The sequence below is a fragment of the Calidris pugnax genome, unplaced genomic scaffold, assembly GCF_001431845.1.
Source record: "Calidris pugnax isolate Ruff unplaced genomic scaffold, ASM143184v1 scaffold20, whole genome shotgun sequence".
NCBI classification, from domain to species: domain Eukaryota; kingdom Metazoa; phylum Chordata; class Aves; order Charadriiformes; family Scolopacidae; genus Calidris; species Calidris pugnax.
In genome coordinates this window covers 4,120,679-4,147,524 of record NW_015094510.1, presented here as the reverse complement: position 1 = coordinate 4,147,524, position 26,846 = coordinate 4,120,679, and positions in this window count along the sequence as shown.

The following is a 26,846-nucleotide window of genomic DNA, read 5'->3' as shown; positions in this document are numbered from 1 at the left end:
CATTTTATAGAGATCAACTATATCAGACTTATGTCTAGTCATCTGTTTCCTAAATTGTGTCCTGTATAACTGTTCTATTTTACACAAGTTCTTTCATTTTCCATGATCTTTGATCAGTTACTCACTTTTTCCTTTTTCTAAATACTGAACAATTTTTAGGCATGGGATGGTCTGAGTTGAGAATATAAAAATATTTAAGATATTGGCATGCAATGGATTAGTACAGGGGCATTATTTAAATCCCAAATAGATGAAATTTTTACTTGCATTATATGTTATTTTATCTTCTGGTCATTCGCTCTCATGAGATTTTTATGACGGTCTTGACAGATTGCTTAATTTTTTACTGACTTTGGTATTGGTCAGCATTTTCTTTTCTCTGGTTCCTGACCAATTGCAGATATACTGACAAGCACAGGTCCTTGCGCAGTCTTGTGAGAATCTAGGAATGTTTTTTTGGAAGTGCGCTCAAGACTGACATGCTCAATTTTTAACTGATATCATGTTTCAGGATAAGGAATTTGAATTTTTTTGCTGCAGCAGTTAATACCCTCCTAGATAGTCCCTCAGCCCAGTATAAGGCAAAGCAGTCCAATATCTGTTGTCAGTAGACAGTGTTGAAAAGCACACCCTATTTTGTGGAGGGTGACCACCCTTTTATACGTATACAAACACTTTTCCTCAAGCTCAAAGAATGAACTATTTAATTTAATTTACTAGAACAGATGTAACCACAATAAACACATGCCTTTTTTTTTTTTTTTTTTTTTTTTCAGTATTCCAGTCATAAGATGCATTCTGTTTAGTTTCAATAAAAACAGTGAAACTTCATTCCTGACTAGCTTGTACTTCTTTGGCTTGCAATCTCAGCTCCTGTCATCAATATGTAGTCAACTACTGTATTTTTCTAGTGTTTTCCAGCATTAACAAGCATTTATTTACAGAGTTCTTATGGGCATATAATGCAGAAGACAGCATCATGTTTCTTGTTGTATGAAGACACAGTTCTGCTTCCACTGAAATCTGGTAAAATACAATTTCTCTGTGGTATGAGAATTACCAAGTCTTAAGTAGCAGCCAAAATTACCCACTGTTTTAAAACTTTTTTTTAATTGAATGAACATCAAAAGCTAAAATACTGCAGCTGAAAATGTTTTTCATTCTCACAGAATTAGTAAAGTCACATTTTCACTGTCTTTCCAGGATTCAGAAGGGATTTCTGCCCTTTTTACTAGTACTTTTAATAAAAAATGTTTTATTTCATGTGTTTCAAGTTTTCTGATGTTCTTTTAAACTAAGTAATAAAATTATAAAATAGAATCATAGAATATTTCAGGTTGGAAGAGACCTTTATTGATCATCTGGTCCACCTCTCCTGCAAGAGCAGGGACATCTTCAACTAGATCAGGTTTCTCAGAGCCCTGTAAATCATTAACCTGTAGTATGACTCCTGCTTTTTATCTAAAATGGAGCCACGTTCCTTCCTTTGTCTCCAAGTACTAATTGCCTTGCTGTGAAAACACATCACTAAAAAGCATACTTACCAAGTCAGTTAATAGACAGAGATAAATATTTTCCTTACAGAAGTAAGTCGTATTAGTATTTAGAATGGCATTTACTGATTTGTTCTACCCATCTACTCACATTCTCCCACTGCATATACAATCCCTCTGCATACAGGCACAGGAAAAGCATCCTTAGTCCCACATTAAGGAATTGACAATATAAATAATAATGAGACTAGTAACGAAAATAATGAGATGTAAAAGATATTCCTGAGGCTATTGCTATCAGTGGTGAAACTCCCTTCTTGCCCCAAAACAGCTGACCCAGTCAAAGTATGTACTTATTATTTGGTTAAAAATGTGAAATATTTTTTTTTATTTTATCAACTCAGGACAAAGTTTATGGCTGATAAATTCATTGCATGTCACTTTGTTAACTGAAGACCTAGAATTCAAAATTAGAAGTCGTAGGCCTGCAAATACGTGAAGTAGAGGAAAACAGCATAGGAGTGCTTCTCTAGAACTACATCAAGTTTACTGCTGTTTCTAACAAAAATTTAGTTTCACTGTGTTGCTGCAGGTTTGGGGAACTTCTGGTATTTGAGAAATGTTCCAAAGATTCTTTTTGAAGACACTGGACTTCAGAAGTGTTTGGTATACGAGTTCTTTAGATAACCTCAATCTTATTCTGGACTAGTTAGAGTAAAAAATGAACAATGTAAGATATTAAAATGAAAAACAACTCATATCCAACAGAAGTCCATAGATGAAAATTTAACCTTGAAGAATATTCAAAATATTTAAATAATAAATTTGTAAACGTTATAGTGTCGTTCTGGACAATATCTTTCTTTTTGAATTGGGATAATGATTCCAAATATATTTTATGCTATTAATTCTGCACCTCCTCAACTGAACTGCAGCTCTAAGTGGTAAAAAATGAAAAAGCATTACTCTAGTCCATGAAAAAGGTTAAATTTGGTTGCTAAATTTATCTCGTGTGCATTTAAACAGCCAAATACTTTAGGCAATCAAGATAATTTTCCAAACATTTTAAGAATCAGTCCTGTATGTCTCTTAGCTTTTCACCAATGCAAGAATAACACATAGAAATAGAGTTGCTCTAGCCAATCAGAGGACAGAGTAACTGAACAGCTATTGATGCATACCTGTATAGATTTTTCCTTAGCTATGCATTTCTCTGCACACTGGTTGGTTGAGCTTATCTGATTTGCATAATCACCGTACAGTTATTTCTCAATAGTTCAAGCTGTTCAAGCTGCTTACCAGCAACAAAGATGCAGTCTCAGCTTCTCTTTCTCTCCAACTGATGTAGAAAAACTCTAAAATTTCTATGAAAGAACAGAATAAAATATTCCAAAAATCAAAGAAAATGGAGCTGTCAAGCAGTTGAAAGGAAAACTGTATTAAAGAAGTTGATTCACTGGATTATTCCTATTTCCATAAACATACACCTCCCCATCCTAATCTTTATCTTGTGTAAGCAGGTCAACAAGGTTGTCTTCACAAGAATTGTAACATTTCTATCTACCTCTCCCTGGCCTCATTGGGAGAATCCCACTGTCCCTTCTGTTTAGTAACATATGTAGCTATTTCTGAAAGCCCAGTAGGTGAATGGAAAACATATAGAAAAGTGGGGGGAGGATAAGAAATAGAAATAGGAATGTAGGGAGATTGTAGTAAAGTGAAGGCTTGGACAAGCATAGCAGAAGGTGTACAGCAAGGGTCACAAAGATGCCTCTACATTTTAAAATACATTTTATAGTTAGTCCATTTCCACTGTTTATCTTTTAATATGTCTTTGACCATATTTCACTAAGTAACTTTCTACTGTCATCAGTAAAATACTACCGTATTTAAGTATTCTTGTGTCATTTTTCTTGTAGAATTTTATATAGAGGTATATCTGGGATAATTTCATGAAGTTTAAGTCTAGAATGGATCAGTAGTTCCTTAATATAGTTTCTCTTCCATGAAATTACTATTTCATCAAGGATGCATCAAGGAATCTGCATTTTCAAACTATGATGTTAATTTGATTATTTTATCTTTTTTTTTTTTTTTTTGTCTCCCAAAATTACCTTTAAATGCAAGTATTTATGGGCCTTGCAGAATTCACAGAATAGGGAGACAAACAAATGTTAGGAAAAAGTTGATAACTTCTTTATTGCAAGCACATAGAAGAACTACCTAAAATTACAATGTCAGTGTTCCTTGATCCAAAGTAACTGGCAGATAAGAAGACACTTCAGGATAAAAAGTGAAATCAGAGTGTGAGGTTGGGCTGAAAGTTATTTGTATCACTTATTACAAATGTTTGCAGTTTATAGTGGAAGAGAATGCAAATAAGTTCTTCCTGATTCAGCTTCTCACTGACCTTACAGAAAACTCAAATTTCTTCATCATTGCTGCTCTAAGCCTTCTACGCTAGAGGACTTGTATTTACCTCCTAAATTCAATGGGTTTTAGACACTGGTTATGTGGGCTTCTCATCTATAGTTCCCCATTTCTTCTTAAAGTATTTATGGCACTGAAGCATAAATAAACATTTAATAGTAACTGAATATACTACTTCCACTACACCTTCTGCAACTAGTTATTATCTCTTGCAATTCACTCATATATTTTGGTGATAGTCACCGTTATGAGAATTTAGAAAAGATTGCTAGCTTACAAATATGCCTCAGATTTCCCCAGTTAGATGGTTTCATTTTTTTTTATTCTTTATCACTCTTCACAAATATTGAAGTACATTTCTTCAGAGAATACTTCCCTAGAACATTCAGACATACAATTTAATCCATAAAGATGATTGTCCACCTTGCCCAGAAGTAGCATTTTATTTTTGAAAATGCTGGTCTTGCTTTTTTTCATCCTATGAAAAGTTGCTGATTCTTTTGCTTAGGAAAAAAACCCCAACTCTATCAAGTTTGTAAGACTAGGGTCCTGCTACATACTTACACAGGTCAAAAACCATCACATCAGAATGCAATGTTGCATCTTTTCTTCCTTTCCCAATGTGACAGGCACTTACCATCTTACTGATCATGGTAGTAATGGACTTCCCATTTATTTACTCTTCATTCTGTTCACAGTATATTCTGACTACTGCATTTATTAATCAATTTATTATTTTGATCTATACAATAATAGTTTGTGGGTTATTTTGGAGGACAGTTTCAGCAATATTTTCAGATACAATGGGGAATAACTCTTACTTCTCTCATTATTCTTAGTTTTCTCAATTACTTAATTAACATCTTCATCTGCAATATAGTCTTAATCCCCTTCATTTTCTGTCTATTCAAGAAACTAACCATAATACATGCGATACCTAAAATCCCCAGTGAATTACTCCATAACTCAGAAAATCTTGCATGAAAAATTATTTGCAGTTGTTTGAATAGTAACCTACATATTATGGTTCAAAATCTGCCACACGCATATACCCTGCACAATCAGCATTTAATATTATGAGGTAAGAACAGGCATAAATCAGGTAACATTAAAAACATCAAGCTTATGTGCAGGAAGTATTGAGCTACCCAAGATGATAGTTATATTTTCTTATTCCTATTGTTATTCTTGGAGTTCTTGTTTTTCTTCACTGTAAACTATTTCTCTAACACCTAATGTTCCTTGCCTTATTATTAAATATTTCCATTGTAAAAAGTAATAAAGCTGTTGTTCAGTGTTAGCTTGCATTACCCACTGTAGCCAAAATTAATTTACCTTAATATCTCATGTGACTAGCTGCATTTACAATGCTCTAGCTGCTAACCCTAATAGAAAAAACTCTCCCTTGGTGCTCTCAGATGCTTTGCAAATGGTGCAAGCCCTAGTCTATATCATGGTATAATGGTCAGTTTATCCTGATGCAGACACTGGTTAGTTGTCTATCTCTTCAGTTTCCTCTGCCTTGTGGTATGATTCATTTGCTGATACATGGATGTCTAGTGGCATTGAGATGTCCTAGACTATCTTGCATAGTTTCATCCACTGTTACAGAAGGACCTTTCTACTGCTTCTGTCACATATACCAACTCTGCACAGATGTCTTCAATAGTGTTTGACATGTGAAATTCCATTAGCAATTATGTTTGGACACATTAATTCCTAGATCTCCACTAACCAGCATATAAATTTAGATTAATTTAATTATTTTAATGTATATACATTCAATTCAGAGCCTCAATTAAGTTGAGTACAGATGGTGTCTAGTGGCATTTGAGAATTCTTAGTAGATTCCACCTGGCTTCCAGCTGCTGTTTCAGAAGGGCAGAGATGTTCCCTAGGCCCTGTCATGTTTGCCAACACTATGAAGAGTCATTAGAATCCCAAAAGTAGACATTTATATTTAGGTAAAAAAATTCCACACTATGTGCCTAAAACCTGGAGCAGAATTTCACCCTCACTATTTTTTGGAACAGAGAAATTGAAATGTTTCATTTTGGAATTATCAAAATGATTAGATTATTTCAAAATATATTTGAATTCGAAAGTCTTTTCAAACTGTCACAAAACTATTTTTTGATACTGGAGTCTCATTTTATCTCATGTTCTCTTTTTCTGCTCTATTTTTGTGTTCCAAGTAATACTAGCTTCTTTTAATTTCCTATAGTAATTTAAAATAGTCTCTCCATGAAACACAGGCACGTTTGTAAATATGTTCTTAGCATCTTCTAGGAAGGTTTTATGAATCATAAACTTTTACTTTTTAGATATTACTGTTCAGGAAAACTTAATTGTTAGACAGTTTCAGAAGCTTCTCTATGTTTTGCTTTATTCTGTAATTAACTCTCCCACATAAAGTTTATTCTCTTCTGCTTCTTGATTGTAAAGACACTGGGTTCTATCCTTTTTGTTTTAATCCATTATGAATTTTCTATCAAAAATGCTTCTTTCATTATCAGGTGAAGTTCTTAGGTGAGGAATAATACTATAGATTTTTGTAATTTTTTCATGAAATTGTTGGGTTAAATGAAGACATTTTTCTTATCTACTTCATTTCTTCACATAGGTTTTCTTGCAGGATTTGTTTTAATAGGAAATGGTTGCATCTGAACTGTAGGGCAGACACATTGTCTGGCAAGTAGAGTATGTTTGTTGATACCATTCAGAGCAGCTGATCTTTTGGAGCAGGCTGCTGCATGCTCCCATCATGAGAGCAGGTGAGCACTCTCTTTGTCCCTTCATGCAATGGCCTCCATGAAGCAGACAGAGGAAGAGAGTGTGCACCTCCTCTCAGGAGGTCAAGAAGATGAAAAGTGTTTCTAGAGCCTTACCCTTTAGACACTGGTAATTTACTTTTCTTCCATTGTCACCCTACATCCTATCTTCTATTTGATTTTCTGTCATGCTGTAAGAGATAAGAACAACTAAAACCAGTAACATCCATGTACAGGCCAGTAGAGGTAGTAGCCATTCATGTTTTTTGAAAAAAAAAAATTCTTATGGGTTATATAGTATTTATTAAGTGACAGGATGGATATTACTTGGAGCCTAACAGCTGCGTGAACAGTCATCCCAGAAAGCTATAGTTCAAAATCCTGGAAGCTTCTAACTCCCACTGAGTAATTTCAGAGGGTTGACACATGTATTAGAATTGTCACTAGTTTACATCATCTCATTATCTGAGACTTGTGACTTAGATATCTATACTTACAGGTTGAACCTAGTGACCCATGTACAACTTTTTGCCTCATTCTAATGATACCTCTACCTAAAACAGCAGGAGCCTCTGTGGAACGGGGGAAGTAATTCTGATTCTCATGTATATCTTCTACTTCAACAAAAGAGAAAAGAAAAAAGAGATGGTTCCTAATAAGCTCACTTTCTGATGTGGAAACCATAATGTGGCTAAACAAACTAGATTTCAGTTTCCTTGCAGTCTTTGATCTCCACATGTTCTAAAGCGTTTTAACAGCCAGAAAGGAAATCCGAATCCCCCCCAAAGCCCAAGTGTTTGATTTTGTAGAACAAACCAAGCAATATTTGATAGGAAGGAAGGAAGGAAGGAAGGAAGGAAGGAAGGAAGGAAGGAAGGAAGGAAGGAAGGAAGGAAGGAAAACTTTCTGAAAGTCAATTTAAAAATATTATTGCATTAGCATAATCAAATAAAGCAGAGAAACGGGGGGCGGTGGGGGAGGAGGAAAAAAAATAAATGCTTTTCTAGACACTCAAGAAAGGCCATGGCAAAACAAGCCTGAGCTACAGGAAACATAAAAAGAAACATACCCCTCTTATAAAAGCAGTGAAATCAAAATACCCACATTCCCACGTTAAACATTATTCTTCACGCTATTCAGGATTTGCAAGCATATTGTTACAAAACTGGGTCATTTTTCTTAAAAAGTATAAGTATATTGCAACTAAGAAAAATGTCAAAAATTATACCCAGAAAATACATCAGTTAAGATGAAAGAAAGTAGGACAATTATGCTTAATTTATACTTCTGACTAAAATGCTTATAAACAATACAAGACAGAAATTACCTACTAGTTGTCATAGGACTCTTCAAAACTTATCTCTATTTCAGACAAGTAGAGAATCTTGGCTTTCAATGTGTCTAAAAATTAATATTTATTATCCAGAAAGTAAAGGAACTTTTTTTCACCATAAAATCTCACTGCCTGCTTTGCATACTGAAGTACTTATTTTCTTATCTGTCAGGAATAAGACTGAAATATATTTTCAATAAACTATCAAGAAACTTTCCCATCAACAGTATTTTGTTTTTATTTGACAACAGTATTTGGGACCATCTTGGAGGCTGTTCTTAAGAAAACAACTTTCTCTGGCAAATGACATTGTCATTATAATTTCAACATGATTCAATCTCATATTATCTAATTAGACAACACTATACACTATTTTAATAGTACTACGCAAGATATGCTGTATTATTTTTTGTTTTACTGCTAATGTTATTTCTTAACTGTATTCAGAGTATCTGGTTATGGACAACAGGGTCATATTCATGCATTCTGTGTCAAATGAGACAGAAATAAAGCTTACTAAGCAAAATTACTAAAGACAGTCTAAAATAAGACCTTTGTTATGATTCTGTTAAAACAAGTTTGTTACATGCTTTGTACTATGGTAATAATGTGTTGGTAATTTTATTCTATAATCTATTTCTGTCAATTTCAGTTTTCATAGGAATAATATTAAAATTGTAATTAGTTGCATTCATTCCTATCCTTATATTGATGGGTATAATCACACACATGAGATTTTCAACTATGTTACTAAATAAAATGAAGTAAGGGGATGAATTTTCACACTGTGGAGTACGCCTTATCCAACTCCTGGCTTTCTTTAGGACCACCTGAACTGTCTCTTTCCAAAACAATCTAGATTCTAGCACACACTTGCCCTAACAAACACCTGGCTCAGTTGCAGAGTGGGTTGCTTCAGATTCTGTCCCTTTTATACTTAACAGCTTAGAGATACCCTGATCATCTTCTCTCAGTAGTTACCTTGTCATTTCTGTTCTCAGAGGAGTGGAACACATAAAAACTCATTCAATAAAAATAAAGTGTTGCATGATAAAACCAGGGAATCAAGAGGTCTGTCAGGGACAGCAAAATGGACATCACAAAATATTATTACAGCCTATACGACACTGAAATATTAGCAATATATAGTGTTTTCTTTTAAGAAAAAAAGGGTTTTTTCCAAAGATAAGAAATGTGAGATTAATGTTTGAAAATCTAGTAAAATTAAACATCAGCTACACTTAAGTTTTTAATTCTGTCATGCTTTATTTATCCAACTGAATTTTTATTTAACATGGCTAGTTGCCCAAAAACATACACTTCCTCTATTAGCTTAAAATGGTGTAGCTTGCCTGCATATGTCCAGTCATATTTTAAAACAAAAAGCATAATTAAATAATCCAATCTGTATTTTGTTGTCATATCGTTCTCTATGCATTCACTTTTACCTCCAGTGGTTTATGCTGTTAACTGAACATAAACATTCCCCACTCAAAATATGAAAAAAAACCTATTGGATGAATACTGTATTTGAAAACCTTATAGCAAATCAGCATTTTAAAAAGTGAAAAAGCAAGCAAACATCTGTGTCTTAATTTACCTCAAAAAGGCTTTAAAACTAAAATTAAACTCTCAAAGGTTAGAATATCATTAGAAGCATGATACTGGGCAATACTTTGAAGTCTGTCAGGAGGGCGATTCAAATATATAATCCACAAACATAGTTTCTTTTGGAAAAGCAGTAACATTAATAATAGTACCTGTTTAAAGGAGATTATGATAAAGAAAAATATATGAACAAGCTTCTAATTTCAGATACTGGAATGATGAGAGTAAATGAAGTACCACGATAGACGCCCCTGTTAATATTATCATATTATTAAAATATTATTTCATAGTCTTCAAATAATAATTTTTCAATGTGTCATTTTTCTTTTACCAAATTAAACAGATCTTCACAGAGAGAGAGTAAATACAACTACCACGCCCCTAGGAACAAACAAACAAAAAGAGTAAACATATTACATTTTCTGATGAGCTATCTTTTAACATTAAGCTCAGGAAGACTTAGAAGACATGCTTTTGCTAATTCTATGTGTTTTTAAGATAAGAACTTTAAAATACATCTGATGTAACCTAGAAATTCCCAAATGTTTGCATACCTCCTCCATCCTTGTATCCTATATGCAAAGTTCTTGCCTTGCTAGTGAAATAAGGACAATTAAGGTCTGAGATGGCACATCATTATTTTTGGTATTATGCGTATAATGCATAATTTTGCAGAAATAAGAGATTAGCTACTTGTTTAAAAAAGTCTGGAAAGCAATCCAGCTCTGCTCAGTCTCTACTCACAGAATTTCTGATTGGCTGAATGGCAATTTTTTGCCTAGCAGGTCATGTGGGAAGAAGTTTCTTTACATATTTATAAAATAGTAATATATATTTATAAACTTATAAGGTTCCCATTTTACATTGGTAAATTGAAATATTTTAAATTAAGAATATCAGTACAACTAATCTGATTTTCACAACTACTCTTACCCAAATAGAACAGATAAACTATAATATATATATAAATGAAAATTACATTTTTCCCTGCTGCAGAAGTGGAAAAAAACCAAACATATTTTTATTAGCAATAAATAAAAGAAGTGTTTACTTATGCAATTTAACTAAGGATATTTAATATAGCTTAACTTCTGTTAAGAGAGAGATTGTTTTGTTCCCTCCTCTTCATCTTTGTCAGTCACATGAGAGACAATCGAGAGGAATCTATACTTGGTATATGTGAAGCATTCTGCTGTAATGCACTGTACAACCATTATTGAAGTGTGAAAGGAAAAGAAGTAATAGTTCTTTGGCATATAACTTTCCTTATTCAGAACTGAATAGTTTTAGGAAACTCAGAGAATAGTAAAAGAAGTTAACTTCCATAATAATATAGATTGTACTACCTTCGTGAAAATATGTTTGGGAATGTGCAAATAAACATTTGAAAACATGGATCCTGAAATTAAATTCTAAAATCTTTATCTGAGCAAATATAAGTGAAGTGATAATTGTTTAGCACATGTCAGTCCAAAGTCAGTGAAAACTGAAGGAAAACTGAAAGAAGTTTCTGGGCAATTTCTATAACAGTTGATTATAAGTCATGCATTCATTAGAAATGGAACTCATCCTGCCAAACTTCAGTGAACTAACACGTATAAAGTCTGAGCAGCTCAGCTCTCTTTACAGGAGCTTTCACTAAATGAGTCATCCTTAGTATTCCATGAGATAAAATAGTTCCTTTACTTTGTTGTGCTTACAACTATCAGTACCTGTACCAAAAAATTCTCTGAAGGAAGGCAGAATAAGTTCTGAGCTGTAATATGAAAGTCTGGGAGAAGTGTGAATGACTGTTTCCCATTTCATGTATTTATATAAATATTTCATATATTTACACATGTATATTTTACATACACATATCATGAAATGGGAAATTAGAAAAAGTTGAAGATATGGGAAGCATGATATCAAAGGCCTGAATGAAATGTCCTTTAGAAGCCATTGAGCCAAAAGCCCTTGCCTTCTTAATGAATAAACAAAAATGGAGTCTTTAACCGACAACATCACCGTGACTTAGGAAAGCATTATGTTCAGGAAAGAGAATTTTTATGATCTTAACTTGTAGAGCATTGTATTTCTGTAGCTTCTTATATTTTAAAAGGTACTTATGTATTTGAGCAGATAAAAAAAAAATATTCAAACTAAACATCTAAATTTCCAAGTTGTCTTCAGCTATCTTAGCCATGGCTTCAACCTCATCCTCATCTGATTTTCACTTTTGAGGAAAGTAAGAGATAAGGAGATACTGTAGAATGTTGAACTAAACACATGATTTGGAATATTTTAAGTTTATCAGATATTTTTATTTTTTTAATTTAAAAAGGTAGATTCTAGTGGAAGTTTATCTATGCATTCAAGTAAAATACTAGAGTATCACTTCCACTGACAAATAAAAATAAAATTATGAAAAAATATTATTTATGTTGGACAGACTGACTACTCAACCACTCTGCTTGAAAGCAGCTAATCTAGTATTACACTAGAAGCTTGTGGAAAAATCAGGAATTTATGACTTGCTAGATTCATTTTAGAGCTTTAACCACAATATTATTATCAAAGACTTTTTTTTTTTTTCCCATTAACAGACATGTATTATTTATTGATTAGTTTGGAGTGATTTAGAGTATGGTGGACTCATTGTGGTGTCTAGCTCATTCACAGGTCATTCCTGCAACCACTATTCACTTAAAGAAATCTTGATTCACAGATGACCTTGTCTTTCGCGTGTGTATTTTTGACTGGTTTATGCCTGAAACAAGCATAACCTTGGACTGTTTGAGAAGACATAATCCCCCTGCATGAGAACCATCTTCTTGCCTTTGTACTTTGATTATAAAGTTACAGGGACTGTAAAATATTTGATTCATTTCTTCTTTCCCTATGAATAGAAAATTACTCTTACTGCGTCTGTTTTCCATTCCTTAATTATTTATGAATAAATAAAAGTCAGCAGCTGAAAGTAAGCCTCTGAAATGGTAATAAATAGATTCTTTAAAGTAGACATATAGTCAAATTCTGGTTTTCCAATGCAGAATCAGAAGTTTGTAGTCTTATTGCGGATAATAATCCAGGAAGGATCTGTGAAAGAACTTTTTCCTCAGATGCATGGAAATAAATTCTTGTCCTCTATTAGTCTGAGCTTTATAACACTTGAATTTGAATCATGGATAGACCTGTGCAGGCACAAAGACACAATGCATCTTCATGCATTTCATCTGGGATTCATTTGTCTGATCTTTAAATATTTACAATACAGACATGTATATTTGTCTTCCTGGATTCTCTTTATAGTGAAGAGAGAAAAATGGGCACTTGCAAGAAACAATTAATCTGATAATGTTAAGTGTCTCTTTTATGATGGAGTGAATCATTCCCCTATATGTGCCGGTTTCTCTCCGCTGATTATAAAGACAGTCTAAACATCAAAATCGAATGGGGTGATCTGCAGCACAGATGCTTATATTTGATCAGATGAACTTATTTCCCAGGTGCTTTTGTCAGGAAGTCTGTTCTCTTTACTCCAGATAAATTATAAACACTCAGAGTATTTCCTGCCTTAGTTTGAACCTTGGCCAGCCAGTATTTTCTCAGGTGCAGCTGGGTGGTAAGTAGAAGTCAAGGATCATTTCTAACAACCAATTTAATATAGGCTAACTCTTCTAGATAGTAAAGGAATTTAACTCAGAGCAGGTGCACCATTCTGTACTGACTGACTTCAGTGCCAAAGAGTAGCCATGAACATGCTTAATTTACACGACACAGTCCCTATGGCTGTGGTCTCCACACTTGCTTGCTACAAGCAACAATTCTGAACAGACTGAAATCATATCTTACTCTCCATAGTTGTCTCAGTCTAAATATTTTAATCCCCACAGCCACAATCAGTGCTACCAGGTATTTTGGGATACATATACTGTGGTCACCACTGAGAATATAAAAATAGTGTTCTGGAGCTACATTTAAATCTCCATTTAGATCAGTATCCATCCATATCCAGTACTGGACGCTTAGGGAACAAAGTGTAAAACATAGACATACACCTATGTAAAACATACACCTTTCCTTTCTCCAGCTCCTGGTGTTTTAGGGATTAATGCATTCTAAAAGTTTTCATTCAGATTTCTTGCATTTCTACAAGGATAGTTGGGAAATTTCCAGAACCCTGACTTTAATCCAGTCACATTCTTCTTTACTTTGGGGATATTGTTGAGTTATAGATTCTATCTGAAGAATCATATAATCATAGAATGGTTTGGGTTGGAAGGGACCTTAAAGATCATCTAGTTCCAACCCCACTGTCATGCACAGGGACATCTTTCACTAGATCGGGTTGCACAGAATTACCAGATCTTTCTTTCAATAGAAATACAGTGAGTGTACTAACACTATGTTAACACTGATGTAGGGAACAAGAAAAATTAGTCCAACACTTGAAAAACTGTGTCTAGAAATCTTGGACAATGAAACAGTTTCTGTGCTTTAGTGAATAAAAAAGTAATGTGTGAGGTATGATGTTTCAAACAAATGCAGGACACTGAAAACATCACAGGATAAAGCAGCTTCCTCATGACCGAGACTGCATGCTAGGCACTATTTTCTATTTATAGGTATCCTGAATTTCAATCATATTATCAGCTACCTGCTGAGTCTGGCAACATATCTAATTTCATGTTGAACCACCTGACTGCCTTTTCCCCAAAAAACACTTTCCCAGTCTTATTGTCACTGACCTAGCAAAGGTTAGCCATAAATCTTTTTCTCAGCGAGGGTGCTGATAGTTTAAAAGCTTCTCTAATAAGCAATGCTGTATTTCTCAGTTTATAACCAAAACAGCATGAAGTGCCATATCTTCCTGAGAAGTATTTAGATAGGATTGTGTAAATCCAACATGTTAGGGAATAAATTTGCAGATTTTTTTGTGTGTCCACGCCTGATGGACTATTTGTTTTATTTGTGTTTGTTTGGTCATGTTTTGCTGTTACTGATGAATAGTCATTCATATTACCTAGTCATAGTATCTGCTTCGCTGACTTTTCTCTAAGTAAACTGGAACTGAATGCCTCTTATATGCAGGCTATTCTTATTTGAAAAAATGAAAATCAAACCTTTTTCAGGGCTAAACATGGTATGATTTGTTCCATTTACTAAAGAATCTTCAAGATATTATCTGGGATATAATACAACGTCTTAAAACTCAAAATCCAGGATTCATTTTCCTAGACTTAGTTTAATCCGAGTGGGTTGTTTCACCATGACACTGAAAATTACTACATTAGATAAGGACAATATGTCCACTTTGTTTCCATTTGAATCAATTGTGCCTGCTAGGAACTACTGCTTTTTAAGTCCATGAAATTAGTTACAAACTAAGACTGATCTTCTGTTTGTCAGGACACTGTTTTTACCATACCTAAACGGGGATCCTGATGAACAGTCTGATGATAAAATAATAGTGAAATTTCAAAACATCAAAGAAAAATCTGCACTAATGTGTTTTTAAAAGTGCTGTGGGTTTTGGAGCTCTTGTAGGTTCATGTGGGAGGAAAAATGTTGGAAGTGTATTATATTTCGACAAATGTCTTTTCTGGTTGTCAAATTCCTCAGCCTTTAAGTGCATAAAAAGGCCATTTATGGTCTCCCATTTGCCAATGGACAGAATAGCATGTCTCCAAGCTCATAATCAAAATAAAATAAACCCAGATATTAAACCCATAGCTTTTTCAGAGCATACAAGTCCACATAATGTTTCAAAAGCATAAGATAAAAATGTGACATAGAAAAAAAATGTGACAAAAATACAGATATGTACTGCTTTCAGCTATATAAAAGTAAACTTGGAATCCACGGAACCTCCTATGTCGTCTTAGGAAAGATAGTCTAAGACTGATATAATTGTAACTGAGGCAAGGACGTGATTTGATTTTTATTTTTTTTCTGTCATAAAACTCAGAGTAATATATTAATTTTCAATGCAAGCTACTGAAAAACTCTTCAAAAGCACTGCAAATGAAACAAGACTAGTGCAAAGATCCAAAGCTTGACCTGCCAAGCCTATTAAGAATAAACAAAACCATGCAATTTCAACATTATATTGGCTGAAGCTCATTAAATTGACTACCAGATATGTAAGTTAACATTACTTGATTTACAGGTGACATGAGGATAATAATGAATGTTAATTACTATGCCATTAATGTGAAAAATACATGTAAGATATCCACTCTGTGTTGCTGAAAAAGTGTAATCAAGGCAATGATATGCATATAGCATGAAAGAGTGCACACTCCATTAGATATAGATCTACAATTCAGGCTACTCTTGTAGTACAAAGATATAGTTTCTACTTAAGCTGTTACAATAGCGTAATGTCTTCTTGGCCACCAGCTGTCATTATTCACAATGTCTTTTCAGAGAGAATGATCAAATTCTAATTAATTATATGTATGAAATTCATTTTGAATATGCAAGAAAATACAGTGTAGGGGTCAAATGGTGTGTTTGTGTTTTGTTTTCTTTTTTCCTTTATCTTTATAAAATTAACCATTTGAATGCAACATAGAAGTTCACATGCACTGATTTTCTGTGCTAGCCACATACAGAATGCATCAAAAAGAGGAGCCAGTGTTCCAGTAAATTTCTGGATGGTCAAAGGACACCTAATCTCTTCTCTGCAGCAACTATTCTGTAGTACTATGTAACAAGATGCCTGAAACTTTAGGAAACTTGGATTTTATCTTTAGGAAAACCTGGGGAGTTAAGTCTCCACCCATGAACTTGACTCACTAAAACAGGAATTTTGGCTGTCTTGCTGCTGGTTACTACTCATATTCCCAGTTTTGTGGAAACTGCTGTTGTACTGCCTGAAAATGGGATAAGGTGCTTTAATGTAATTACTACTTTACACAAGCTTGTTTTCCTTTTATGTTCAAAATGGAGATTATCTTAAAGCACCATTTTCCATATTCATCATGCTGATGTGTTTCTATGGAAACGGAAAAAAGTAGTAGCTGCGTTCTACAAACTCTTGTTCAACTTCATGACTAAACCTAACAGAATCCCACTTTGAGTAGAAAGAGAAGAAAAATCAGAATTCTACCTGTAATGGCTAAAAGTTTTTGCTCATTAATTATTTGAAGAGGATGAAGACATGTTTTCACTGTGATGATCTGGATGGTTCATTATCCATTACTTTTAACCCAGTAGCATCCAAGTACATTCATTCATGGCATGTTTCTGTTTAGAAATAAAAGGGAAAAAAAACCAAAAAAGGCAAAAAACCCATCTATCTTCACCTTGCAAAGAAGCTTCTATTTTTATTTTTTTTCTTTAGTTAGTTATTTACACAAGAAAATCAATTTAGTTATTTACACAAAAGGTAGTGACTGAAACTCGCCTTTGCTAACACAGTGCACTAAAACTTTTTACATGTAATCTCAACATCCCACAAATTAATGAGAAGTGTTTATCATTTCCAGCATTACAAGAGACAGTAAAAATGTGGTTTCAATTACATATATATATGTAAGACATTAGGTTTTGTCTTTTTATTTCAAATAGTACACTCTGTTTATTTGAAGAGTATGTTTAATTAATTTTCTAAATCGATTTGTAATGCAATACATTCAAGGATGCTTGAATCAAAACATATGGCTGCAGTTATGCTTTAGTTAAAGATTGCTTTCAAGTGTCACTCCCTTGCTGATCTCAAATTCATTGGGATCAGTAGAAAATCTTGCATGGATTTCAGAGAGTTGTGGATGAACTTTTAGAAAGCTCAACCACGCAAGTGCTGAAACAAATGCACCCAACAAGGACTTGACATGTTTCATTGCTGTCCACTTCTATGTATGATTAATAAGATCTACATGTTCACTTATTTTAAAGAAAATTCATGCAGAAAGAGTGGCTTTAAAACACACTTCATTAAAATATTTGAAAAACTTTTTTTTTCCAATTACATTGTCATTCAATCTTAGGAAAAGCTATATTTTTCAAACTTTTATTTTGCATGAAAGTCTGTTCTATTTGTCAGCTGTCTCTGTAATAGTATGTGATATACATATATGTATGTAGCTATGTTATATATAAAACAGTTCAATCCATACTGATTGGCAGACAAAATCCAAAGCAGATGTGCATGACTGAGAGCCCATCTGTGGATCCTATGGATGGATTAAGCAAGGGTGTAATTTTTTTTTCTTGTTTTTCTGCAATTAGCTAACATTTTAATTGTGGCAACAATTAGTATTCATCTGAATTAAGTAAATTAAATTTACAAATTTTAGTATTTGTATATTTACCAGAAACACAGTAAAGGAAACATTATATGCATTAGTATAAACATTAATAAAAATAAGAAGTGGAATTGTGGCTAAGAAAATCAGTGAAAGAACTTTCCTTGGTTTCTCATGGGATAGTATTTTACTTGGGAATTTAAAGAAATGTCCTTTTTCAGAAATGGCCTTTTTCAGAAATGTCCTTTTTCAGAAAACAACAGCTCCATACCTTCTGTCTGAGAAGCTAAGCCCATTCCACAGATTGGTATTCTTGTATATATTATAAGAATGAGATTACTGAATATTGCTTCTTGTGATATTGCACGTTTTTAAAGTACTTCTTAGTATTTATCTTTTCTGTCTAATCCAGTATATGTGTAAAGTCTGCACCAGGAGGATAATGTTTACAGAAAAGGAAATGGCATCAACTCACATGGCATAGAATTTTCCTTTTGGGCTTAACGTCAGTGCAGTGGCTGGAAGACATTTTGCCATAATGACACAGGTTAGGTGAAAGGCAGCTGGTGAACCTTATAATCTTTCACAATTTAATTAGCTCATTTGTTGTTATTTAATTGGTCTTATTACACCTATTTTATGAATAGAGACCATTAAATCAATGATATGGGAAGCTTATATGACTTAGCATCAGATTAAAAATATCCCCTTTCAAATATAAGTAAGTAAGTGAATAAATAACTAAAGCCCAGGATACATTAAAACTGTTTGCGCTTGAGAGAGAAATTTACTCTGTCACATTGTAAAGAAATGCTGGCAATCTCAACGCAACTGAAGAAATATTTCTTCCTGACAGACTACGCTAATGATGAAATAATGCATAGGCTCGGTTTCAATGTGTCAGTAAGTCAATGAGTTTCATGATTGCAATTTAATTTTGCATTTGAAATTCAGGACTGAGATCCAGAAAGGTCAAATAATTTTTAAAATAACTGTGACTACTTCTTAGATGGACTTTCTGACTTAGAAAAGAGAAAACGGAGGTATAAAATTTTGCTCAAAAATTTTATTCACTAGCTTAAGGGTGGCATGTCATCTGAACACAGTAAATGGAGCAGTAACACATTGGAAATGCAGTACAGAATTCAGTGTGAATTTCCTGTTTCTGGATCCCTATACATAAACTTCCATTTCTGCCAGGCTTTGGGACTGTCACATTCCTGCCTGTTCATACTGTTGGGCATAGTGGTTGCTTCAGTCACTAAATATGCTGCAATTTTATGGCCTTAAGCATGAATCATAACCAAAATGTTTTCTATCTCACTCCCAGATGGAGGCAGATACAATGTGTCTGACTTACAGGTATTTAGTGTATACGTCTGTATCTTAGCTAATTGGCATAGACATGGCTTATAGTCAATGAAAGAAAGATTGTGTGAGACCTGTCAGTATAGGTAGACAAACTCAAAAAATGGGCGTGAAGTACTTAACAGCTGACATGAGTTGCTTCTTGCCTGAGCTTTGTTCTTGGACTCTAGCTATTGTGTAAGAGAGATCAGAAAAAAAAGAAGGTTAAAAAAATAAAACAAAGCAAAACAAAATGGGTGTCATGGACATTTTAAAGTCCATTTTAGAGTGTCATTTTAAAATATTTCAGTTTTAAAAAGTTATGCTTAATTCCAGTTTCTTTCATGCTCTGCTTTAGTTATACACCAGGGTTTTTTCTTGAGAATAGCAGCTTTGTTTTAATGAAAGTATGGTCTTGCTTGTACTCTTTCCATAGCTGAACAAGGAACTCATTCTCATCTTGTGTTTTCTCTGCATTAAGTATAAAGCACAAACTTTATCAGTAAATGTTACCTTGTGACTGAGTGGAAATTACTAGATAGTGTGATTGATCAGTGACTTTGACCTCAAGAAATGATTCACAGATAGGTGTAAAAGACAGAATGGATATTACTTGCACTTCTGATCTTGTCGAAGTGAAAATTTTTGGGTTTATAACCCTCAGACTGCAGTAAAACAGTCACTCCTGTGCTTCCACTATGAAAGGCTCTCCAGACTTACAGTATGGATCTTGCAAAGAAAATAGATTCTTATTCAACATAAATACAAGTTTCTCTGTTGTAGACAAACTGAAAAGATTTCTGCTGATATAAACTGCTTCTTCAGTATTAAATTTCCCACTCCTTACACCCCAGGGTTATTGTGTTCTTTCTTCTTCTTTGTGTCTGCCTTATATATGGAAGGCCGTATAAATAAAAGAATTCCAACAACAACCAAAAAAAATCTAGTTATCCCATAAGTGCTATTCTAAAAAATATGCATAATATTCTGACTGATTAAGTTGTTGTACCTTTATTTTTGTTTATTTTAAAAACTACAAAAAATACCCCAAACCTTGTATTTTCCTTGAGAATAGTGTTTAATCTAATGTGATTTCAGATAATTTTGGGAACATTCCCTACTAAAGAATTTATATAATAACTCACATCTTTTTCTTTCAGTTCTACTTTTAAAAATTTAATGGACAATAAAATAATAATTAAAAAATATATGTGGCATTCAAATTCCTAGTACTTTTAGAAACTTATAAATCTTAGGAGCATAAGCTGCTTTAGCCTTTAAAAGCAGGAGGCTTAAACTCCAAATCAGTTTGAATTCTCTGAACCAATCTTTGTCTGTTAGAAAAAAAAATGAACAGAAGCACAAACTAGATAACAGCCTTTTATGGGGTACAGAAATTAAAGTAACAGAATTACCTTTCAAAGAGATCTCCAGGGCTTTAATGTAAAAATAGCTATTATTTTATTAGACAAGGCTCTAATCCACAGTCTGCTCAGCTGTACTCCAGACTTCTATAAGATAATCAATGCCTTCACTGGAGAGTATCTTGATTTAAAAAAAAAAAAAAAAAAAGAGCGAGGGGGGTGGGAAGGATCTTTGGAGAAGCTGGGGAGCCATCTTGTGGTGAATTTATTTAATCCTCAAAAAAAGGGAATCTGCTTTGCATGAAATTGTTTCATTTGCAGTTTACTTGCAGGTTCTCACTGCAGATGTTTTTGGCTGGAAAAGTATTTTAGCATTTTCTGTTCATCTGCTTTTTTTAGACACCTACAAACTAGGTCTAGAAAAAAGATTAAAAAAAAAAAACCAAAAAAAAAAACCAAAACAATTTGTGTTGCCACAAAATTTGTTTGAAACCACTAATATAATCACTTGAGCTTCCTCTTATTGAATTATTTTTACCAGATGTCTTTTCTTCAGAAATGTAATATCATTAGATAAAAAAATGTCATAAGGGAGGAACAAAATGTTCTTTGGATTGACAAAATTACAGTTCTGCTTTTATATCATACACCTCAGTGGTTTTGTTTGTTGGAGATTTTCGGCCATGAAAATTCCAATAAAGAATCTAAACTCTAACTTTTCTGTGTAGGAAGACCTTAATGGGAAATTGAATTTGTGTTTTGTGTTTTTTATATTTATGTTAAATTGCTGAAGACTACATAGAGACTTGGAGTTAGGAGAATTAGGTTCTGCTATGGAATGGCCATTGCAAGCATACAGAGCACCTGTTTTAAAATTTTTAAAAGTGACTGGGTAAAAGTGAAAAAGGTACATACCTACAGCATTTGAGGAACTAGTTCTGCCTCAGCTGAAATCAACTAATTCAATATTAGTTCCTTGTAATATGTTCAGCTTGCTCCCTCCTTGAGAACACTTATTTAGTTGTATCCGGTTTTGCGCTTATCAGCCTAGGTAAACAGCAATAAAATTAATGAATCACCACTGATGTCAGCACTTTCGATGAAAGCAATACATTCTCAATTTTTTGAATATTTGTAAGTTCTACAAGGGCAATAGTTTTTTCCTAGGTATCATTTCTTTGTATCTCAAAAGCAAGGAAATTTTCTTGAACAATATTACAGAAGACATAAAAGTTGTTTCTCAGCAACTGATTGCTAAGAAACAATTAGCCCTTACAACATGGCCATCAAAAGTTGTTTTGCATCCAAGCATAAATGCAGTACTTGTCCTTGATGGTCTTCCCAGATGCTTCCTGTTGTCCTTCTTGTCTGTCTCTCCTTTTCTTCTGCTCCTTACATTTATCTGTAGGCAGCCTTAAGTAAGGGTGGTATCACAGGAAGTTGTAAAGGGTTAAATCAGACTGAAATGATCTCAGAACAGGTTGTACAAGATGATTAATATTGGCATCTTTATTCCCTTCTTTTTTCTCCTCTCAGGACAATTTGTACCGACTCCTGATCCCACATATTTGCAATTTTTTTCTTAGCTGAAAAATTCCTGCCTACATAATAGAGTGGGCTTGTTATTTAAACCAGTATTTAAATCTTCTAAGCCATTTCTGCATTTCTGCAGCTATACATTCTGGTCACCTTCTTTGCATGAATTTCATCCACACAGTTTAGAATTTAATCATTTTAAACCCCGTCTCACTTTCAGAATTGGTTTTGCATGGAGGTGCATCCATCTACATGGATGTTCTGGTTACTTTTCCAAAAATATTATGACAGTCTGAAATACTATTCCTATGGTTAATACATACTGTGATGCACAGTGCTAACTGCACATAAGGACAAGTTAGAATTTCTTTATTTGTTTTGACAAGTATGCTTGCTTCATTTATAACACATTGGAGGTAAAAAAGTTGTAAGAGATTGAATAAGCGAAGTATATATAATGGGAGCCAGAACTGCTTTCCAGTTTCTAAATCCAGATAAAGCTACAGTGGCTGAAGATGCTTCAAGAAGACACCTAATGCAAAGAACCAGAATCTTCAGCTATGTTGTGGTGCACTTCAAGGAGGTGGCGTATATAGATTTTATATTTCATAGTCAGAAGGCTTTGCTGGAAGTCCTTGAGAGGGATGTCTGGTTTGTCTGAACAACCATTAGTCCTGTTCTTAGGCTCCTCAGCATACACAGAATTCTTGAACAGGCAAACCTGTTCAGGTTTAAATCAACCATCAGGTTTGATTTAATTTTCATATTAACACTCAAGTACCACTGCCCCTAAAATAAAAATGACTGAACGTGATTATGGCAGTTTGCCTCCTTTCTCACCATACCAGATGAACAGTCTTTACAACAAGAATTTTGCTTCCTGGCCTGGCAAAGCTGAAATAGATCAGAAATGTTTTCATAAGCTACGTTTTCGGTTTGGTTGGGGTTTTTGTTTGGTTTTTTTTGTTTGTTTGCTTGTTTGTTTTTTTTCTCTTTAACATCTAGATGTTTCCACACTTTTTCCTGTGCAGAAAGTACAAGCAAATACGATCCATACTGAAAAAAGAACATTGCATTCTGGACTATGTAGCAATAGCAAAAATTAAGAGTAGTGAAGAGGAAAAGAATAGAAGTTGGAAAGAATTTATTAGAAGTTAGCAGAAGAACAAAGAGAGAAAAGAAAAATCTTTACATACGAAGAAACAGAAATGGACCAATAACACATCAATAGAGAAAGAGAATAAAGTTAAAGCCAAAGAGGCTGATAGGTCAACTATGAGATTAGGAAAGAAAGAAGCTTAAAGGTGTGGAAAGGAAAAGAGATACAGAAGAGAGAAAAAGAACAAATGTAAAAGCAACAATCAAATAGCATATGAAAAGATGGAGATAACCTTTATTAATGGACATAAAAAACAGTCCTTGGGAGAAAACTTTGAAAAAGCAAATACTAGAGAAGCAGCACATACAAACTTAGGCACCAAGGTGAACAGCTAAGACACAGAAAACATTGTTGACATAGCTTTTGTAAAACAGTGAAACTGTATTTTATTCCAAATAAATATTATGCAATGTTATATAAAGTACCAATGTCTACAGATTTACTAAGATGAACATGTAGTCTTAAAAACATTTTATATTTTTGAAATGTTACTTTATCTCAGGTCCCAGTAAAAAGCACTGTCTTTTTAAAGCTTCAGTTTCCGATTCATTTATCTTATTTCTATCTTACTATTGTAATTATATAATCCCTTGGGGAAAAATGTCCATATTATGTATCAACAACACAATCTGTCACAATTTGGCACAGTTGTCAGTCTTTGCTTAAGGGAAGGCCAGGAATGGAATATCAGGGGGTTTGCAGGTCAAGACAGAGATGAATTGAGAGAGGACTGTGGGGACACTTGTTCATTGTTTCTTGCCGTATACCTAATTCTGACTAATAGTGGTACAGTGTATCACATGAGACTGTGATCCTGCAACAATTATTCATTTTGTGAACACTGAACTCACCCCAAATTTAGTTTAGAACTGATTTAATTAGTGGAGCTGAAAAGAGGCAATTGTGTGTTTTGATTCTGGTCATGATAGGGTGGCAGCGTTTTCACACAGGAGCTTCATATTAAAAGTATGTCACATTGTCAAATTGTTTAGCTATTTATAAAATTCTGCTGACGCCACTGAATGTCTTAAGGTAACCACTACTTAGACAAATACAATGATGTTATATATAAATATCTTTCATAACTACAGAATATACATAAATAAATCAAAACACTTTCTTTTTCTTCTGAAAAGTCTGGAACCAAAAGCCTTTCTGAGACTGAGCACACAATATTTCAAATTGTCTACATCATGACTGGCCAAGAAGGCCAATAGCATCCTTGCTTGTATTGGAAACAGTGCGGCCAGGAGGTCTAGGGAAGAGATTGTCCCCCTGTACTTGGCACTGGTGATGCTAGACCTCAAACACTGTGTTCAGTTTTGGAGATTTCACTACAAGAAAAACATTGAGGTGCTGGAGCATGTCCAAAGAAGGGCAACAAAGCTGGTGAAGGGTCTAGAGGCCAAGTCTTATAAGGAGCAGTTGAGGGAATTGGGGTTGATTACCCTGGAGAAAAGGAGGTTGAGGGGAGATTGTATCACTCTCTACAACTATAGAAGTTACAACACAGCATTAAACCGAATATCACAATTTCGATCTTACTAGGAATATGCGTGCTTTGGTACTTTAGAAGCACAAAATATTAAGCAGTTTTCACTACCTCTTGGGGAAGCGATAGGTCCTAAGTATATTTAAAAGGAAATTGAAACTGTTCTACGTTAAACAGAAAAAGAAAAGTACTCAACAAAAAACCCAAAACCTTTTCTTAATATCAAACTTATGGCTAAGACAAAGTACATAGGACTGAGAAAAGAGTTTACGAAGATAGAGCAATGTTAAATTTCATTGTTGTGATTTCCCCTGAGAAACATATATCATTCATATATATGAAAACAGAATTTACTTTTTGGTGTTCGGTATTGCATTTTAGAAATAGCTATCTCCTAAGCTACTCCCATGTTCTTGCTTGTTATGACCATTTTCAGTCATAATTACTGTAACAACAGAAGATTTAAAGTTATTCTTTCTGAGATGTTAAGATCTAATTTTTTTTTTCTTTTTATTACTTTTTGTTGTGTCAGAATGCAGGTTGAAAAGAACTTTAGCAAGGTTGAAAGTTGAAAGCTATAATTCAATTTTGAATCCAGGATGTCGCTCAGTTCAGTTTGTTTGAAAGTGACAGGCTAAATAAATACGTCTGCTCCATTAGCACTGAGAATTAATGTATTGGTTTTTTGAATTAATTAGTTCTTTGACTATATGAGAATTATATAGGACAAAAATATTCATTCTTCTATTATTCATCTGTTTTAAAAAATTAACAGATGGGACACCTGAACTATGGTAAACTATGTATGTAGAGACTTCATTGTTCAAGTGCTTTATACTCAAATAAAATTTTTCACTTTTTAAAGACAGTAACCTCTCTGCCTATATAGGGGCCTGCCATTTTCTACATGTTGGGGTTTTTTTTGCTAATTCATGTATATTAAATAAAAACCACAATGTAATGTTTGATCATAGAAAATGAGAAGACCTGTTTTAAAAGGACTAAAATCCATTGGCCTTTGCTGCAGACAACAAAAAGAAGTAAGATAGAAGTGGCTATGTTTGCACCAGGATTTTACTAAGACTCTCCATAGGGGAAAATTTTCTATTTGGAAACACATTAGTTAATTTCTTTTTATGCCTGTGAAATTACATGTAATATTACCAATACTTACATAGCTATCAGCAGGACAACAGACATGGGAATTCAGACTCTTGGTTTTATTATTTCCATACTTGGTTGCTGGTTTCTGTGTGAGCTTCACCAAGGTACTCTCATAGGGATGTTCCAAAACATGAGAAAGTACAGTGGGTCATGACCAAGACAAGTGTGAACACAAATCTCTTCAGAAGCATTCTCTAGCTTTGTAGACACTTATTTTGGATGCTCAAATCAGAATGTGTAGAATCCAGTTTACAGAAAGGATTGAAAACTCTAGAGAGCTTTTACAAATGAATTTATATTACTTTAAAGTTCAGGGAGCAGACTGAGAAGGTTTGGGAAATTTTACACAAATTCTTTATAGTAAAAGAGAGTAGCTTTAAGGCAAGGGTTTTGGTCTGGATTGCGTTTTTTAATTTGTTTGATGTGGTTTTCTGTTTGTTTTGTTTTTGTCATTTTACAAGGAGGGAATGCCTATGATATTCAGCTAATGTTCGATGATCATCACAGTTCTCCTTGACTCCATGTTCCAGGTGTTAATGATCAAGCATCAAAACTGCCAGACACAAGATTCAGTCTGAGGCTTTTGAGTACTTCAGGTTATGTCTCTGTGGGATTATGATAAATGAGCTGTTGAAAGACTAAGCAAAGGAATGTCCAGTGACTCAGCAACATTTTCAATCACTAGCTGGGTGTGAAGGCAGAATTTGTTAGTCTTGCTGCTGCAATCATTGATGTATCACTGCTCCTACCATCTTTGGCATCAATATGATGCCAAAATCTTTCAACTGATCATCCACATCTCATTCTCTTCTCTAAGAAACAAATTATTATTGTAAGAAGCATGGAATAACAAACAAAGAAAATATGGATTGTAGCCCTCTCCTCTCCTCTCCTCTCCTCTCCTCTCCTCTCCTC